We start from the raw sequence: 7,562 nt of genomic DNA on the forward strand, positions 1-7,562 counted from the left end.
TATCCCTCACACAGGTGGCTTGTGAGCGCACATTTTCAATTTTGAAGTTTATTCAAAACAGACTCAGAAGCACCCTCTCATCTGATAAATTGGAGGCATTTATGTTGATGGCCACAGAGAAAGACATCCTCATGGCCTTGGACTCTGACTCTGTGATAGACAGACTTGCAGAGAAGAGTGAACTGCTTAAAAAGCTGCTCCACTGATAAGGCGAGAAATATTTCATATTATTGTTATTATCACACATCACACATTATGGATGTAGTAATTCATTATTTGTCATTTGAATGATGCTTTTCAGAAGTGTTATTGTGCTCATGTGTTGATCCTTAATGGTGTGATCATGTACACTAAATGATCAATTATTCTCCACTACAGGTTGTTCTGATATATTTGAGGAGTCGTTCTCCCTCTGTTCTATATGTGGACTTGTTCTCTCATTTGGACCACTGTTAGAATTTGGTAAGTTTATCATGTATTTTTTAATGTTGTATAAATTCATACTTCATAATTTTAACAAAGTTTTGAAAGAAACGCACATCCCAAAAGTTTTCAACTCTAGGTGCAGGACAGAGGAAAACATTTTATTTATTTTTCAGACTTAATAATGTATCCAATTCCCTCTCAGGTTGACCACTTGACATGTGAGAGCTTGAGGAGTTGTTCCCCCTCTGTCCATGTTCGAGGACTTGCTCTCTCTCTGCCTCCACTCTCTGCCTTCACTGCACCAAAGTTTGGCTGTTGAGTCTCCTCTAGTATGGTGAGTTTATCATTTGTTATGTTTTATGAAATCATACTTAATTTGTGATGATTAGAGACTTAATAATGTATCCAATTCCCTCTCAGGTTGACCACTTGACATGTGAGAGCTTGAGGAGTTGTTCCCCCTCCGTCCATTTTCAAGGATTTGCTCCCTTACTGCCTCCACTTCACCACTTTTTGGCTACTGAGAAGTCTATGATTAGTTGAGTATGTCATGTGTCTTATAATGTTATATGAATTCATACTTGATTTGTGATGATGAGAGACTTAATAATGTTTCCATGTCTCTTTTAGGTTGACCACCCTATACAGTATATGAGAGCCTAATAAGTTGTTTTCCCTCTGTCCCCTTTTGAGGACCTGCTTTGTCTCCTCCATCATTCACTGGGCCACTTTTGGGTTCCTGGGCTTATTTCATGTGGTGAGAGGAATGAAATATGTGTATGTTTAAAGGTTTATGTGAAGAAACATACTATATGTGTGATAAAATGACAATTGGTAATTCATAAATGTCTCTTTATATTCTCTGCTACCATTATCTCCTGTCAAACAGGTTTTCCTGACCTGCTAGAAGTTCTTCTATGATGCTTGAGTCATCCATCATATCTGAGAGCTTCGTCTTGACTTTGTGAGTTTATTATGCAACTTGTTTTGTCTCAGATTGAAACAAAAGGTTTGATTATGATTATTTCCTGGCTGAAGATTTTCATATTGATGGTTTTAATTTCAAACATCTGCATATCTTTTAAGTTCAATTAACAGTTATGCAGGTAGGCCTTAGGGCTCTTTTGAGACTTAAGTCATCCTTCATGACAGATACATTTGTTCACTAAGTGTCACTACGTCACAAAAAGGCTACATGGCTACATATACTTGTCAGTACACAGATACTGAGTACAAGTTCTGTTTGCTGTTTCTTGCAGGTCACGAATTTGGTGAGGAGTGGAGCTGGCTGGCTGCGGACGAGGAAGTAGAGCAATACATACTTGTGCACATACACGTATATGCAGGGGTGAAAGTGGTTTGAATTTCTTGCAGGTACTATAATGCTACCCCGACCTTCATTGGTTCATATTGTTCTCCTCCCGCCCCCAGCTTCATGCATCCCTGAACACAAACTTCACATTTTTAATGCCTTTATGGGGTAGAAATTAGAAACACTTGACAATATGTGACCCGCTCTATCGAAATTAGTCGGAAGTCACAACGGCTCATTTCAAAATAAATGTGGATTTACGTAAAAAACAATTTTTTTCGGGGTTCGGGTGTTTTGTTTGATTTTAAACAAACAAAGGCTTGGCTTTCAGAATATGAAACTTTTATTTCCAAAATCACACGATAAATACATTTTTGAAGCTTGTCAAGGGACGAATACAGGCACCTCTCCCTCACAATCTGCTCTTCCGCAGCGCCGCCCCCCTCCCTCCGGCTGAAATTATGAAAGAGTATAGTAATCATAGATAACACGGCAGGGTCCGTTACAGTTTGTTTTCATCTGATTTCAATTAAACAAAGTCTTGGCTTTCAGAATATTAAACTTGTTTCGGCAAATTCAGATGATAAATACAACTTTGAAGCTTTTCACGGCATAATTACAAGCGGAGAACGGAGCAACTTAATGTCACAGCAGGCATAATAACAGCCGGTGTTTCTCGTGAGTGTTTCCCCCGGGAAACAAACACAATACGGACAAACGCAAAAATACACAAACACAAACACACACACACACACACACACACACACACACACACACACACACACACACACACACACACGAGCTTCCCCCAGACCAGTAATCCAAACCAAATATCTTCCCTTCGTAGTATACATTCCACGGGTGGAGCTGTCAATTATTCCTGGTCCTCCGGACCGCCTGGAAATCTCTTACCGGTACTAAGGACCGGGTAGGACCGGCACACTTTCAACACTGCGTATATGAGAATGCATATCTATTCAGACCTGTAACCCATGTCTTAGACTTTTCACACAGCTATATATATATATTAATGCTGTCAAAATTATCGCGTTAACGGCGGTTATTAATTTTTTGAATTAATTGCGTTAAAATATTTAACGCATTTAACGCAGAATGGCCCGCCCCATACGTGCCACCAGTGGCAGCGGGGTAGGCTACACCCATACCAAGAAATGGCTTATCCCCACCATGAAAAATTATGTTAAAGTAAGCAAAATAAAGTCCGCCAACTCGCGCCGAGAATTGCACAGACAGCAGTTAGTAAGATTGATTTCAGTAGCCACCTGTCTGGAAATACCGAAGACCAGAAACGGTTTTGAAAACTTTTGTCACGTAGTGATCGTCTTCTCAATAGAACATCTTTGATAATGTCTTCTGGCCAATCAGAATCAAGATAACGGCGTGGTGTTGTTGCAGGAAGTCCCGACGGAGAATACTTTTGCTGTAGTACAGGGGTGCACATAACTGGTACGCAGGTTATGTGCGTAATCTGAAATGCGTACTGTCACTTGTGTCACAAAGTGCATTTGCGTACCGACGTACTTGTGAAGCTTTTCCAGAAGGCGGTTAGATCACCGGACGACAGAGTCGGTCTCCGTGTGCACAGACAGGGCTGCTGTTAACGTCGGTCTGTACAACGGAATTGTGCCAAAACTACGCCAACCGGCTGCGGAGGGAGACTCCCCCCCCCCCCCCCTTCACTGGAGAACTGCGCTAAAACAGCTGATCACAACGTTCACACTCTGTGGTCACGAAGTACTCCACTAGCCGCCGCCGCCCCCCCCCCCCCCCCTCTGTCGACTTTCCTGAAGTACTCCCGTTGGAACAAAAGCACCAAGGAAAACACGTCGGCAACGGCGGTCAGAGAAACACGCTTGGTCACCTGTACCTGGTGAAATGCCTGGCAATGCTTTGTCAAATGTAAAGTGGGAAATACCAGCGAATATGACCATATTGCAACAGTCTGATCCCTTGTTAAAGTCTGTGCTAACCAAGGTGTTAAACTCAGCCAATCAAACCGCGCTAGTAGGTGGTGCAGCATACTTTCTCCACAATGACCTGCCGTTGATAGAAATCTACACGTAATGAATTAAGACCCCACGGTTTGATGATTGATAGGTGTGTGGGCTATCCTTAATTTTGACACGCAGAACAATGTTATAATAAACATAGATACTGTATGTTAAATGGATATATCCGCCTTCTTTCATTTATCTTTCCATTCCCACAACAATATACATAAATAAATGGCATATTTTGGACATAGTTCGAATGGTGATTAATCATGATTAATTAATTTTTAAGCTGTGATTAATCTGATTAAAAATTGTAATCGTTTGACAGCCCTAATATATATATATATATATTTTTTTTTTCTTCCAATTATCTATTTATGGTTTCATAATGACTGTGTCACCGTTGAGTGAGTGAGTTTCAGCTCTAATGCTGCTACTGTCTGTAATATGTTTCTATTTAGATTATTTGTCAGGATATTTTTTTGTTATTATTGTCCGAGTCTGGTTTTAACTAATACTGGGCTTACACCAAAAGATTTTCACAGTCACAGACTAAAAACTGAAAGGGTATCATAAGGGTTCTTCCCGTTAGTCTTGTCCCACCCCTAGTCATGACATAACTTCTGTTGTGATTTGACACTATAATGAATAAAGATTGATTGATTGATTGCTATAGCTGTCAATTTTAGTCCTTTAGTTCATAGTTAAGTGCTTTATTTGTTAACTGCTATCAAGGAATATGACTCTCCTTTGTAGTATGCATGAGTGAAAATGCCGCGAGATTAGTGGACTTCTATGTAGTGTCCGCTGATAATGTAGTGGGCTGGTCTGGACAGAAAATGCCAAGGCTGAATTTTTGTCCCAGTCCACCCCTGGGTGGAGGTATGCCCATTACTTTGAGTTCGTCCGAAGAATAGACAGGAATGTGACGGTGAGGTGCAAACTGTGTCCAGGCCAGAAGCTGTTATCCACTGCTGTAAACACCACGTCAAACCTCAACAAACACCTGCAAAGAACACATGCTAAGGTGAAGCTAACGCACAGCTATTTGTTTGTTTATATCACGTCGTCTGTTCTTCTTCTCTGTCTTCCGGTTGTTGCCTGTTTTGAATGACAAATACACACTACCGCCGCCTGCTGGTAAGGAAAGTTATTGCCACTCACGCGCAGTTCGTACGTGCTCGGCGAGTAAAGTAACGAGTTACTCTATGTAGATAGTAACGAAGTAGTGTAATATATTACTTTTTTTTTAAAAAGTAATATGTAATATATACAAATGTTTTAGTAACGACCCCATCTCTGGAGTTGGCGTTCTCTATTCTGATTTACATGAAGAACAACCGGAGGTCACGGCTCTCTGTTGAACAGGACTTGCGAGTGGCCCTCTCCTCAGTGTCACCAAGGATTAAAAAATTCTGCGTGCCCCGACAGGCACATGTATCTCACTAATTTGTAAGTGGGCAAAAATATTTACAATAGCACATGTTTCAATGCTGATTGCTGAAATGTTACATTTATAATTTGTAGTTCAGGACCATGGACAATGCAGCTTCCTTGCATTGACAGTTCTCTGTGCTGAATTTCTGCTGAGTTTCCTTTGCCTCATTTTTTATTTTGTGACCTGTTTGGTTTCAATGAGTGTGTTGCTGCTTTGATGAAGCCTAATTTGATAAAGTTTCAAATTAATTTCTAAAATATTTCGTTAATAAATATTTCATGAGTAATATAGTTGTCTTTGTCACATTTTATTTGGCATTAGTAAATAATTATGCACATTTACAGATATTTTACATGATATGAGTGATAACACGTGTTATAAGGGCTATTTTGCACAATAGGTGTACCTTGAGATTTTTACTTGTCCTTTGGTGTGCCGTGGGCACAACAAGTTTGGGAACCACTGCTCTAGACTGAATTATAAGATGAACCACCACAATATTATATTGTACAATTTCAATTGTATTCTTCATTTCACTTGTTTGTTTGTTCTTGTTTGTGTGTGCTCGCTTGCATGCCCTGCATAGCTATAAGAAATACTTAAGTTGTTGGTCAAGACACTTTCCATCTGATGAAGGCAAATGCCTTCCCAGATGTAAAAAAGTAGAAAACATTACATTCAGTTATAACTGCCAAAACAAACATTATTTACACTATTATGGCCCCTGTTAAAAATGTTTGTAATGTTATCTACTGTAAATTGGTCGAACGAATGCCTCCTCATCCGGAAGCTGACCGAGCAGACCCGAGCAGCAGTTGAGAGGAGCCAAGCGCATCCGCGAAGCACACAAAATGGTGACGTCAGAGTTCCCGTTAGCCGGCAAATCTAAATCTCTTCGGTCAAAATCATTTCCCTTTAGCGCAATACCGCTTCAGTCCCTTTCAAGATTTCAAGATTTTCTAAGGTTTATTGACATATCATATACACAAACAGTGTAGTTATGCAATGAATGAAAAACTTAGGTCGCAGGTTCCTCAATAGTGCATTACAAGACATCTATCAATATTTGTGCATACCTCCAGCAATGTTAACCCTTCTCTTGCGTTTCGGGTCAAAAGTGACCGAATGACTTTTGTTTTAATCATAAATATTGTGTTTTTCATCCAATTGCCTCAATACCTTATGTTACACTGTAAAATATTACCATGATTTCACAATATTTAGCTGTAATATTTTACAATAAATTACTGTTTTACCACTTTACAGTCTTTACCTGTAATGTTCACAATATCACACTGTAATTTAGAATTTCACAGTGAAATCAATACAGGCACAGTTAATTACTGTGAATGTACAGGATCAATGATTACCAGGATTTCACAACATGTTACTGTATTATTTCATAGTAAAATACTGTATTCAGACCATCCTCTGTGATAACACAACAAATTAAGTGATTTTCTTGCTTTTATCGCTCTTGCTTGGCTTTAAATACTAATTTCTTTCTTTGGTGCAGGTTTTACTTAAATTGAAAGGGGCACCGCTGCATGTGCCTTAAAATAAATGAGGCAACATATACATCTATGTAAAATTGAAATGGTTGTCTTGGCTTATTGTTTTCAGGTGCATCCTGGGCATTAATCCTGAGACGGGCTGGAAAGCCAAAAAGAGGCATGGCAATTTAAACCCCCATGTCAGCACATTCTTCAGAAAAATTGTTGACTTTGAGTGGATGTCTGTGTAGACATGTGTTAAGTGCTCCCCTCCTTGTTTTCTGTCTCCCTGGCTCCGCCTCTGCCCAGGTGCACCCGGGTTGCGTTCCGATAATCCAAAAATCAGATCCTAAATTCTAACCCTATTCCTTGACCTCTGAGTGAAACGTCACGGGGTTAAGGGATAGTGGATAGGAGAATTCAAAAGGATTTAGGAGAAGAGACCGCGGTACTTTATAGAATCCGACTGCACTTTCACTATCCGACGTGTTTATGATGCGCCAGCGGACGTCATGAATGTGCGTCTGCTGCTGTGGGGAAACTATGGAAACTACAGTTTTCTATACAGCGGACTACAACATGGATGTATAATAAGAACGAGGGACTACTGTAAACTCATCTAGAGACTCTGCACCGTGCTCTGATGCTGTTGCTTTATGCTTTATGAACGTGGACAACAGAAGTAGTAATAATGATACTGTTTCAATCACATTAGTATGCATAAAAAGTGACAGGTGGACACGCCCCCAATTATGCAAATGAGCTAAGTCCCACCTCCCATTGATCAACATCCTTTGATGTGGGGGTGAGGGGTCATCACCCCCTAGGGGTGAAATGCCCCCCTGTGTAGCGCCTTTGTTCGAGATCCTTTTGATGTG

At 40.2% G+C, this 7,562-nt stretch overlaps 1 long non-coding RNA gene across 2 annotated transcripts; it reads left to right on the forward strand.

The window, feature by feature from the left end:
* The first annotated feature begins 679 nt into the window (after window positions 1-679).
* Window positions 680-1,915, forward strand: LOC117545543. 2 transcript variants are annotated; one of them, XR_004568856.1, is made up of 5 exons: window positions 680-760; window positions 847-969; window positions 1,057-1,183; window positions 1,316-1,390; window positions 1,686-1,915. It is a non-coding gene; the product is annotated as an uncharacterized LOC117545543 (long non-coding RNA). The 2 variants fall into 2 exon arrangements; XR_004568855.1 differs by having other exon boundaries at window positions 847-1,183.
* The last annotated feature ends 5,647 nt before the right edge of the window (window positions 1,916-7,562 follow it).

Source organism: Gymnodraco acuticeps, unplaced genomic scaffold, assembly GCF_902827175.1.
Source record: "Gymnodraco acuticeps unplaced genomic scaffold, fGymAcu1.1, whole genome shotgun sequence".
Taxonomy (NCBI): domain Eukaryota; kingdom Metazoa; phylum Chordata; class Actinopteri; order Perciformes; family Bathydraconidae; genus Gymnodraco; species Gymnodraco acuticeps.